The following is a 13,638-nucleotide window of genomic DNA, read 5'->3' as shown; positions in this document are numbered from 1 at the left end:
TTTAAGCTTTAAAAATTGACTTTAAAAGCCCAAATGATATCTGCATGTATGTTCATGTGTAACAGTAGGAAAAAAGCATAGACGTATATGGGAATTCAACAACAGCTTCCGATGACAAGCATTTATTAAATACTTAATGCTGGAGGATGTCTGGGGCTGTGCATTAAGAGAACAGTAATACAAAGATGAATAAGAAAAAGTGTACATCCTCAAGGAACTCTTATTCTAGGAAGAGAGTCAGGGAAATAATTTCAACAATCATAGGCTCAGTTGTCCAAACTTACTGTAATAATTTAGAACACTGTTCACCTGGTGGGAGCAGCCCAAATAGATAAGGAAACAAATGAACTTTATATGGTAATTTAGCAAAACCAAACTCCATTAGTAAAGACAAGTATCACAGGGCTTATGATTTATCAAATCCCATAGCTATCCTTGGGTTTCCCTGGTGATTTAAATAGCAAAGAATCAGCTTGCAATGCTGGAGACCTGGGTTCGATCCCTGGGTTAAGAAGATATCCTGGAGAAGGAAATGGAAATCCACTCCAGTATTCTTGCCTGGGAAATCCCATGGACAGAGGAACCTGGCAGTCTATCATCCATGGTGTCACAGAGTCAGACATGACTTTGCAACTAAACCAGTTATCCATATTTTTTAAAAAAAATAACAAAGAACAGAGTCTTGTAAATGGCAAAGGAATCACTTTTTTTCAAATCTCCATATATCTGATATAATTATTCTGTGATAGAAAATGCCTCCTCATGGTGAAAGAGTTTCCAGAACTGAGGTTAAAGTCTCTATTAGGTTTATTTCCCAAGAGAATCTGTGTATTTGGGTGATCCATCCTTTAAAGACATGAGCACTGCATTGGGTTATTCCAGTAAATCAAGTGAGCTACTGAGTGATACAGTGCTGGGAGCACTAAACTCCTTGTGAGCTTTAATTCAAGAATGACATAGAAAAGATGGAGCACCAGAACACAAGCCAAGCTTTGGAAGCTTTTCTCATGTACTCGTTGTGTTTAAAATACATTTATTATCACTGACAAGAAAATGATTCTGCTAAAATGCAATCATTGTGGAAACTAAACACAGCCCTAAACCCAAAGCCACTGTTTACATTAGAGTACTGTTTATCCATCAAATGCTTCTGAGGACCTACTATGCCTTAGACACTCTGACAGAAAGAAAAAAAATACAATTAAAAAAAAAAAAAAAACACCTTGGTGCAAGTCTCCAAAAGCGAATAGATTAGTGGCAAACACTCTTAATCAATTAACACATAAAATACTTACTTCAATGGATGTAGGTACAAAGTATTATAGATGAGAGTCTGTCTCAAAGATACAGTGAAGCTGAGTTTGAAAAGTGGAAAACAGTTAGGCTAGAGACAAGTGATAGAGTGGGTGATTTATAAAAAGAGCAGAACTTTTAAAGGCATAGGTATGGAAAATTTGCTGAGAGGGCACTTTCTCTGTTTTGTAACATCTGGCATTCCTTTTTAACTGTTGCTTAAACATGACATTTAGCAGAACTTTCAGCCACTGGACAATCAGAATGATTTGTTGTGGTAAACAGAATGGAATGGTTTCTTAGTCCCTATGTTAGATAAGACTACAGTCTAAGCAGTACTAATTTATTTTTTCTATTGTAGGTATTAAAAGAGGCAATCTTTCTTAGAAACATGATTTTCATTATTTTTGTGGGTTGTTGACTATAAATAACATAAAAGAATTCATATGCAAATAACTCTTGTTAATAAATTATATACATTGTATTAACTGATTTTTCATTTATTTATTAAGACCACAGATACCAGATACCCACCACTGAACTAGCATCTAGAGATAACAGAAACAGATAACATATAGCCTTAAGCCTTCAAGCCTCAAAATCTACTGGGATATTCAGATATATTTAAACAGATATTTATAAAACAGTGTGATCAATGTAACAAAAGCAGCAAATCGGTAACTGTAGCACAAACAAGAGTGATCTAACAAGAGTGGATAAATATGGGGAAAACTAGTAAAATGTGAGCCAATGAGTAATGAGAAAGTGTTTCTAGGTTATGAAATAGCACAAATAATGAAAAAGATGGTATAAAATAACATGGGTTAGTAGGGAAGTTCCATAGAAAATTTGCTGTGCAGGAAGCCTGCTCTCACCCAAGATGCAGGTAATGACTTATAATGTATTTACACTTTCAATGTTTTGTGTTCTTTTTTGTCTTCACTCTCATCCAAGCACCATGATTACATTGTAGCTTGCTTTATATGGCGCAGGGCTCTTTAACATGCAATAAAAGAAGCAATGCTTTTTGATACAGTTGAACAGCTGCTGTTAAGAACACGATTAACAAATGAGTCAAAACCTGCTGCTGAGGGTTAGTTAATGCATTATATCAGTGTTAATTAAAGTATTATTAAAAGGCTGACTGTTGCCTCTCATATTGCTGGAATTTATACACACACTTCATTAATCTTTGCCCTCCCTGTGGGGTAAGTCACTGCACCTGTTCATCTTCATAAGCAGTATTGCCTGCCAGATAGCTGGTGTGCAGCTCGAGACATTCGAGGATGACATGTGGCAGGATCAAAGAGAAATACCCCTGTGTTTGATAGAGATTTTACTTTCACCTCATTTTGGTGACCACACCCTGGCCTTCTCTTGTTGCTTATCTGAGCGATAAGATATTGCTTATCTGAATTTAGTGAGAGAGACTCAGTAAATTTCTTCTATCAAATGACATCTACATCAATTTCAAGCACTCGGGTTGTGTCACAGGCATATTCTTCAAGATTCAGAAGTTAAAATATATGACAGAAGTGCAAGTATTGGGAGAACTCTCTCTGTAAAATAGAGGACTCTCTATTTTACTTGGTGGAAATATGGCTGAGCAGAGAAGATAATGAAGAGATGTAAAATATTGATAGGGTACAAAAGCACAGGCTCATGTGCAAAGGGTTATTTGGAGACATGAGAAACAGAATCTCTCTAGAGATGCTTGAAAGTAAGATTTTGGAGCTGTAAAGGGCAAAAGTAATAAAAGTAGCTATAATAATAGCTACCACTTATGGAAAACCTACTCCATTAGGTGCTATGTTTTGAACTTTGGATATTTTATTTCACTTAACCTTTACTGGCATTCACTGGAGGTCAAAATTATTCCCAGCTTCAGGTGGTGGAAAAAACCCACCTGCCAAATCAAGAGACATAAGAGACGCAGGTTCAATCCCTGGGTCGAGAAGATCCCCTGGAGGAGGAAATGGCAACCCACTTCAGTATTCTTGCCTGGAAAAATCCAGTGAACAGAGGAGTTTGGCAGGCTACAGTCCACAGGGTCGCAAAGAATTGGACACGACTGAAGTGGCTTAGCATAGCACATATACTCGAAGATGCCCAGGCTCCTGTGATGAAGTGACTTGCCCACTGTACCACAGCTAGAAAGAGGCAGAGTTGGATTCTAATGCAGATGGATAGACCTCTATCCACTGCACTGCTAGTCATTATCTTGAACTGTTTATACATTTGGTAGTAAGCAGCTACCCATAATATCCCACCTAAGATTCTAGTCAAGACAACCTACTGGGCTTTCATAAATTGTAAGCACAAATCCTATGGATATTATGCTTCTCTTATGACTGGTTTGTGTCACAGGCATATTCTCCAGATTCATTCAGCTTCCCAGGTGGCACTAGTGGTAAAGAACCTGCCTGTCAGTGCAGGAGAACTAAGAGATGCTGGTTCAATCCCTGGATCGGGAAGATCCCCTGGAGGAGGAGTGGCAACCTGCTCCAGCATTCTTGCCTGAAAAACCCCATGGACAGAGAAGCTTGGCGGGCTACAGTCCACAGGGTCACAAAGAGTCAGGCATGACTAAAGTGACGTAGCACAGGATGACTGGTTTGTTAGAAAGTTATTGCTAGAAGAATAGATTTCAAGGTCAATGGGTGGAGGGTGGCTAATGGATGATTGATTGTCAATCAGAAGAGTTTATAGGAAAAACATTTAAGTTCCCCAAACACTAGACTCTGATCTTTAACTTTGTAGGACTATATCCTCAGCTCTGCCATATCTGTTCAAAAGTGATGTCTTCTGAAATCAAACGGCACTGTGAAATTATACCAGTAAGAGGCTATACTCATTTAATAATGTCTAATATTAAATATAACTGTAAATCATATCAGAATGGCCCATTTCAGCCAAGCAACATGTTCTTATCCTTTAGGACACTAGGCAGGAAGACAAATTATAATCAGAAGACTGCTTAGTGAGCATGGCATCAGAGCAAAGGCAGTTGAATGAATACATCTATCTCCTGTATATAGAAATAGGAGAAGGGAATGGCAACCTACTCCAGTATTCTTGCCTGGAGAATTCCATAAACAGAAGAGCCTGGCAGGCTACAGTCCATGGGGTCCCAAAGAGTTGGACATGACTGAGCGACTATCACTCATAGAGATATACCTTCCAATTAGACTAGATTACAAATGACTAGGGTATAAGGCCTCTCTTAGATTAATGAGAAGCACACTGACAAAAATTTTGTTTTCAGCCTCTTCTTCCTCTGGGCTTTATATTGATCACTTAATCCTTCTGTGGCTTACAGAAATACAATCGATTCCAGTGATATATTTCTGAAGTTACATACTAGTTTTGTGTGCCAACTCGTGCGTGCGTGCATGTTAAGTCATTTCAGTCATGTCCGACCCTTTGTGAAACTATGGACTGAAGCCTGCTAGTCTCCTCTGTCCATGGGATTCTCCAGGCAAGAATACTGCAGTGGCTTGCTATGCCTTCCTCCAAGAGATCTTTCTAACCCAGGGATCAAACTTGTGTCTCATGTCTTCTGCATTGGCAGATGGCTTCTCTACCACTAATGCCACCTGCAAAGTCCCTGTTTACAACTCAGGTACTTCCAAGAAAAATGGCCATTCTATGTGCCAGAATTGCATGAAGTGATGTGACTACACAGTGAGTCCTTCAATAGGCTCCTGATTGATTTGCACAGGTCCTGTCTTGGTATTCTGGTGGTGTTTTCTACATGAGAGCCAGAGTGATTTTTCCAAAATAGTAATTCATACACATCAATTATCTGCTGTATTTTCTGAAATACATGGGTTCCCATTATGCTTTTTATAGTCTAAAAATCCTTAATGTGAGCTAAAGCTCTTGTCTCAGTCACTTGAATGTACCAATGTATTTGCCACCAGGAAGTCTTTTTACATAAAGTTTACCTAACGTAAGAGTCTCCTTCCTCTCTCTTATTCATTCAGTTTCTACTTATCTTTTATACTTAGATAACATTTCATTCCTTAAAGAAAGACCTAATCTGAGTTCATGATCTAGCTCAAGTTGCCCTACTATGCACTCTAATATTACTAAGAAACTCTCCTTCATATACCTGCTCTAAACTTTAATTTATGTTCATTCATACAGTTATTTGATCAATATCTGTTTCTCCCACAACACTCCAAACTGCACAAGGGCTCTGTTTGAAAAGCAATATCTGACAAGCATAGTTACTGACACATAGCCAGTGTTCCCAAACATTTATTGAGTAGATTAATGCAAGCCATGATAACTTTCAGGATCTCACTGAGATTTGTTATTCTTTTTGAAATTGAAAATTTTAAACTATTTTATATTACTATAAAATTACTTTATACTCATTGCAAAAATTTCACCAAACAGAAATAAATACAGTAGAGAATAAAGATCTGACAAAATTTCTGCATTGCTACCAAGAAATGACACTGATTTTCACTTAGAGGAACACCTTTCTAGTCATTTTCTCTATGACATATTTGAATGTGTGTGGTTTTTACATGAAAAAGACCATGTTATTCGGGCACTCTCTTTTACCATTTAATATGATGTAGTTCAGTTGGTAAAGAATCCTCCTGCAATACAGGAGACCTGGGTTCAATCCCTGGGTTGGGAAGATCCCCTGGAGAAGGGAAAGGGTACCTACTCTAGTATTTTGGCCTGGAGAATTCCATGGACTATATAGTCTACAGGGTCACAAAGAGTTGGACATGACTGAGTGACTTTCACTCACTCAGAGATCTTTTAATAGCAATACATATAAATCAATTTATTTTTTTGACACTCCTCTGGGATCCCACTGGAGGGATGTATTAAAATTTTGTTTTACTTGTTCCTAACAGATGTCCATTTAACTTAATTACAATGATATATAATGCCTATTATTGTATGCCCATGGAGTATATTTTTTCAGGAATTTGTATTTATATACATTCATAACAATGACATTGCTGAACAAAGAGATGCCTGTCTTAAATGTTGATGTATTTTTTAAAATTTCTTCCAAACAAATTTTATAATTTGTGTACACTAATAGTAAAAGATTATCTCCATATTGAAGACGTTCATAAATTGGAAGGTTTCATTAACCTGTGAAATTAGTCTCTATAGTCCCCTAAAATTGAATGCTTTTAGTAATGAGATAACTTAAATAAATAAAAAATAATAATTATATGTGAGAAGATAATAGCATATATCCTTTTAATTACTGGGTAGATTTCTTAAAGCATAATTGTTTGGAGTCACTGAGGTAGCAATTAAAAAAAAAACAAACTGGTAAGGCCCTGATTTTGAAAACAGAATACTTAAAATATTAAAGTGCTTTAAGCCATGGACTTTAGTTTCATCATAAATATGTTGTATAACAGTGAAGGGTAGACTAAAATGTTGAAGATAAAGGAGACGATTAACTGTGACTGTGTGGATCACAACAAATTGTGGAAAATTCTTAATGAGATGGGAATACCAGAACACTTAACCTGCTTCTAGAGAAACTTGTACACAGGTCAAGAAGCAACAGTTAGAACCAGACATCAACAATAGACTGGTTCGAAATTGGGAAAGGAGTATGTCAAGGCTGTATATTGTCACCCTGCTTATTAAACTTATATGCAAAGTACATCATGCACAATACTGGACTGGATGAATCACAAGCTGGAATCAAGATTGCTGGGAGAAATATCAATGACCTCAGATATCCAGATGATACCACCCTAATGGCAGAAAGCAAAGAGGAAATACAGAATCTCTTGATGAGGATGAAGCTGGCTTGAAATTCAACATTCAAAAAATAAAAACTTCTTGGCAAATAGATGGGGAAACAATGGAAACAGTGACAGGCTTTATTTTCTTGGGCTCCAAAATTACCATGGATGGTGATTGCAGCCATGAAATTAAAAGATGCTTGCTCCCTGGAAGAAAAGCTATGACAAATCTAGACAGCATATTAAAAAAGCAGAGACACCACTTTGCCAACATAGGTTCTTATAGTCAAATCTATGATTTTTCCAGTAGAGAGTTGGACTATAAAGAAGGCTGAGAATTGAATAATTGATGCTTTTGAAATGTGGTGCTGGAGAAGACTCTTGAGAGTCCCTTGGAGAGCAAGGAGATCAAATCAGTCAATCCCAATGGAAATCAACCTGAATATTCACTGGAAGGACTGGTGCTGAAGCTGAAGCTCTAATACTTTGGCCACCTGATGGGAAAACCTGACTCACTGGAAAAGACCTTGATTCTGAGAAAGATTGAGGGCAGGAAGAGAATGGGGTGACAGAGGATGAAATGGTTGTCTGGCATCACTGACTCAATGGACATGAGTTTGCACAAACTTCAGGAGATAGTAATGGACAAAGAAGCCTGGTGTGCTGCTAACCATGGGGTCACAAAGAGTCAGACATGACTGAGCGATTGAACAATAACAACATGAAAATAATGGAAACTTTCCACCTGGATGGTTTTAGCTCAGTTTTCTAAGAAAAAATATGTATCGAATAGTGTTTCCTACCCGTTGCCTCTCATTATAATTATTATAATTATCAAAACTTAAATCATTACAGAAAGTTTCAGAAATATTTTCCATGCACCGAACATTTTATATCTTTTCTCCTTGTGTTTAGAAGCTTTCTGTAGATTGCCATGGATACCCAAGCTGTGACAGTAAGGCAGAGGTTGAGGACATATGCTGGGAGGAAGTCAATCAAGAATTATTTCAGAAGGCAAGAAAAGAAAAACAAGTGTATTCATTGATAATTTTGTTTTACTACAAACTGACACTTTGCTGGAAAGTGAAAGTGTTAAAGATGGTAGGGTAAACAGGCAGTTATAGCTAGCAAAAGTTGATTGAATCCAAGCCACGGTCTCTCACCAACTAATTTTTCTGTTCATAGCCAACTGAAGATATGGAAAGACAAGATGACCATCCATTTGAAACATTACAAAGAAAATAGTTTCCCTAATCTCTCTTAAAATTCCAATGCCACACTGAAAACACTGTATTTTGTTACTAAGAGGAAGCTATTCCCCCATTCAAACGAGGCTTCTTGTACCTCAGACCTATTTTCACTTGATCAGTCCTGAATGGAAAGAAAGCACGGCTGGTCACATCTCTCCTCAATAGCCATGACAACCCCTCAGACTTTGAAAGCCTCTGGCTGTTTCTACATGACATCAAGAAAAACATTTCAAAAGTGAGTATTTGAAACACTTGAGGGAAGTGGTGATTTCATCAGGCCAGGGTTCAATAGCAGTGCTATGGAAACTGTGATCCAGATAATTATTTGCCAGGGCAGCTGTTCTGTGCATTCTAGGATGTTTGGCAGTGGTCCCAATACTAGTACTACCTCTCCAGCTTATGGTAACTGAAAATGCTTCCAGACATCGTTCCCTAGACAATGAGAACCTACTATATAGCACAGAAAACTCTACTCAGTGTGCTGTGGTGACCTAAACAGGAAGGATATATATATATGCACAACTGATTCACTTTGCTGTATAGTAGAAACTAACACAATATTGCAAAGCAATTATATCCCAATAAAAATTAATTTTAAAAGACATATCTCTCCAAAAAATGTCCTTAGAAGACCAAAATCATGCATCCTATATTGAGAAGCAAGCTATTGCCGTTTTGGAGAATATTCAGTTCAGTTCAGTCCAGTTGCTCAGTCATATTCGACTATTTGCAACCCCATGAACTGCAGCACACCAGGCCTCCCTGTCCATCACCAACTCCTGGAGTTTACTCACACTCATGTGCATTGAGTCAGTGATGCCATCCAACCATCTCATCCTCTGTCTTCCCCTGCTCCTTCTGCCTTCAGTATTTCCAAGGATCAGGGTCTTTTCAGATGAGTCAGTTCTTCACATCAGGTGGCCAAAGTGTTGGAGTTTCAGCTTCAGAATCAGTCCTTCCAATGAATATTCAGGACTGATTTCCTTTCGGATGGACTGGTTGAATCTCCTTGCTGTCCAAGGGACTCTCAAGAATCTTTTCCAACACCACAGTTCAAAAGCATCAATTCTTTGGCACTCAGCTTTCTTTATAGCCCAATTCTCACATCCACACATGACTACTGGAAAAACCATAGCTTTGACTAGATAGACCTTTGCTGGCAAAGTAATGTCTTTACTTTTTAATATGCTGTCTAGGTTGGTCATAACTTTTCTTCTAAGGAGCAAGCATCTTTTAATTTCATGGCTGCAATCACCATCTGCAGTGATTTGGGAGCCCAGAAAAATAAAGTATCTCACTGTTTCCACTGTTTCCCTATCTATTTCCCATGAAGTGACGGATCAGATGCCATGATCTTAGTTTTCTGAATGTTGAGTTTTAAGCCAGCTTTTTCACTCTCTTTCACTTTCATCAAGAGGTTCTTTAATTCTTCTTTGCTTTCTGCCATAAAGGTGGTGTCATCTGCATATCTGAGGTTATTGATATTTCTCCTGGCAATCTTGATTCCAGCTTGTGCTTCATCCAGTCCAGCATTTCTCATGATGTACTCTGCATATAAGTTAAATAAGGAGGGTGACCATATACAGCTTTGACGTACTCCTTTCCCGATTTGGAGAATATTACTCAGTTACAATTGATAAGGGTCATGTTTACATACCACAGAGTCTTGATGTCTTCCATTTATCAGTTAGATGAACTGAGTCTGGGATTCTAGTTCTCAGTAGATAGGAAACCGCTTCATGGCTAATATTAGGCTATATCCAAGCTGAAAAAAATATATTACTTGCACTGAAAAGTTCATCAGAACACTGTCTTCCAACATTTCTCAATATATAAATCATGATTCACTTGTTTACTTTGTGCCACGTAGAATTCATAAAAAAATAATCTTGATTTTCAAGCAACTGAACTCAGTCAATGTTTAGAATCATACATGTGTCCTCTGAGACACATGTCTCAACAGCTGCCCTGGCAAATAATTATCTGGATCACAGTTTCCATAGCACTGCTATTGAACCCTGGCCTGATAAAATCACCATTTCCCTCAAGTGTATGAAATACTCAATTTTGAAATGTTTTTCTTGATGTTAAGATCTAGAAGACCACCTAGAGAGAGAACAAGTAAGTTCAAACACATGCTTACATCTTCTTATCAGAGCTGGAATTTTTAAATCAATTTGTCAGCTTCTTTGGTCAATTTTTTGTTAGCACTAAAACAAAAGCCTTAATACTCCATATTAGCAGAGAAATTAACAGAGACTAACATATCTTGGGGTTCTACTATTTCATATGCCTTAAATATATTAACTTATTTAATCTTTATATCAGTGCTATTGAGTTCCTATTACTCCAATTTCATCAAAAGATGGAGAAATTGAGACTTAGCCATTTTAAGTGAATTGACCAAGAAGAGATTGTAGGAAATAGCTAAGTTATGAATCTATTGTAAGCCTAACTCCAAAGCCAACTTTATCTTTCCACAATATTATGGGTCTATTTTCTTCAAAATGTTAGAAAATTAAATCCAGAAATCTTTCTTAAATAGTCCATTTGTGAAGAAAAATATTACATAAGATAAAATCAAAATCACTTTTGCCTTTAAAAAATAGTTCTTATAGTATAAAAGAACATTTACAGGTCTGAATGATATGATAATGAACAAACATTTTAAGAATTGAAATTTAGAACCATTTAAAATAGAAAATGAATTCTTAGCCAAAATATGTGCTCCTGGAAAATAAAAAAAGGAACATAACCAAAAGGCATTGAAACTAAATCACTTCCTGAGCCATAATGAGCTTAGGTTTTTAATCAGACTAATGAGAAAAGATCTGTAATTCGGCACGGCTCATGAGTCATACCATAAAGTTTCTCCCTACAGTTTCATGGCAGCCCTTGATGTATCATTCATTAGATACTGGAAAAGTAACATTTTCAAGAACACAATGAACTGCAGACAGACAGGAAAAACAACGAGGGAGCAAACCCTCATTCTCCCTTCTAAACTGCCCTTTATTTTTTCAGCCAGTGTGCTCGCATTCCCTCATCTCCAAACTGATCGCTACCTTTAGTCTATATTAATCTGATGAATCATTGGTGGGCTTGGACATTGTGTTCCTTATGATCTATATAATAGAAGTGTGGGGTGGTAGGAAAACTCCTGCTGTGTGGGGTGGGATGAACACACAATCAACCCTTAATCAGGCACTCTGCTCCCAGACTCTAGGATAACAAGAACACAGATTCTTTTTTATTTTCCCCCTTGGCCACATCATTCAGCACATGGGATCTTAACTCCCAGATCAAGGAGGGAACCCACGCTTCTTGCATCAGTTGCAGAGTCTTAACCACTGGACTGCCAGGGAAGTCCCAAGAACACAAATTCTTGAAATTCATTGATATCCCTCTGTATAGTCTGTGCTGCATGGGTCCCAAATATTCTAAGTATGCATTTTCTATAAGTGGGAAAACATGGGTGTTGGTAGGTTGGATATGAAAACATCACACATGAGTAATTGCCTTATGACTTAAAGACTAAGAGGAGGCAACTTGGCCCAGAAGTCAAAAAGGGTCTAGAAGATCTAGAAGACCATCTAGAGAGAGAACAAGTAGGTTCAAAGATATTAATAGTTTGGAAATGACAGATAGGTCCAACTGGGATATAAGAGGGAAAGGACAGAGTCTGGAACCAGAAGATATGAAGTATTACATGGATCTGACACACTGAGTGACTAGGAACAAGTCTAAATTGCCCCAAATCTCAATTTCCCCACCTGTAAAATGGGGATAATGAGAATTCTGTTTTACAGGTTTGTTTAGATAATACAATGGAATAATGCATCTGAAAGTTAATTTTATTGTTGTTTTATAGTTATAGCTTTTATTTTATAAGTTATACTGAATAATAATCTTATAAGATAAATACCCAATCCTGATTATTTAACTGACTCTTGGCTCTTCTACCAACTTTCATGTGTTCTTTAAGTCCAGGAGAGGAGGGGTCATTTCGTCTATAGTTGATTCCTGGAGGGATCCTGATCAATTGTTTATCAATAGAATGCACTTCCCTAATTTCTAGGCAGAATTTCTTCTAGGCAGGCTTGGACAAAAAACAGCTGATCAATACCTGCATCTCAGCATGTGACCTGCTCACAAGCTTTCTTTCTTATTTATCATTCCCTATACCCTTGCCTTCCTCTCTTCCTTCTTCCATCCCTTTCTCCCTCTGTTCCTTTCTTCCTTCCTTCTTCTCAAGCAATACTTTATCTCCTTGCAGTGTTGACTAATATTTCTATGTTCTGTCAGACTCCTGACTCCTTTCCTTGGAAACTTCTGCCAGGCTATAGCCTTAGATGCAATTATAGCTGTGAACATTAGGGAGCAGCAGAATGCAAAGGAGTACCACTGCTTCCTGTAAAAAGCTCAGTAGCTGAGTCCAGGTAAGACAGGAGTCTGGTCCACCCTGCCTCCAAAGTCAGGATTCTTGACTCCAAAACCATCTGATATCCCAGAAGACAGTGTGGAACAGCAGCAGTCATTGAAGTCAGAAAAACTTGGGTTTTGAATCACTTTCCAATTGTGTGATCTTCAGTTCAGTTCAGTTCAGTCACTCAGTCATGTCCGACTCTTTGCGACCCCATGAATCGCAGCACACCAGGCCTCCCTGTCCATCACCAACTCCCAGAGTTTACCCAGACTCATGTCCATCGAGTTGGTGATGCCATCCAGCCATCTCATCCTCTGTTGTCCCCTTCTCCTCCTGCCCCCAATCCCTCCCAGCATCAAGGTCTTTTCCAATTAGTCAACTCTTCTCATGAGGTGGCCAAAGTATTGGAGTTTCAGCTTCAGCATCAGTCCTTCCAATGAACACCCAGGACTGATCTCCTTTAGGATGGACTTGTTGGATCTCCTTGCAGGAGTTACTTAATATCTCTGGGCCTGAATTCTACTATTCATTAAATAAGGATCAAGGTGTCTTCCAAATAAAATCATATATATATATATATATATGATTTATATATATATATATATATTTTTGGTTCAAAAACAACAAACATGGTGCCTAGGTCATGGAAGTTAATCAATATATATTATTTTCCTTCCATAATTTTTCCCTATCACCCTTGTGTGAACTATTCCAATCTTCACTTCAGTCCAACTAGTCATCAGTCTGATGATGACTTCACTCCCTTCTCCTGCCTGTATAGACTGTGAGATAACTCTACAGATACCTTGACTTAACTGTGCCCTACAATGAGAAAAGTGAGAAAAACAAATCAGCTTTATAATAACTCTGGATCAGATATACAATACCAGTGTGGTAAAAAAGACTCTAATATGGCCCTCAGTGATTC

This window comes from Ovis aries, chromosome 15, assembly GCF_016772045.2.
Source record: "Ovis aries strain OAR_USU_Benz2616 breed Rambouillet chromosome 15, ARS-UI_Ramb_v3.0, whole genome shotgun sequence".
In the NCBI taxonomy this organism is placed as follows: domain Eukaryota; kingdom Metazoa; phylum Chordata; class Mammalia; order Artiodactyla; family Bovidae; genus Ovis; species Ovis aries.
The sequence above is the reverse complement of the archived record's forward strand: the minus strand, read 5'-3'. Positions refer to the sequence as shown.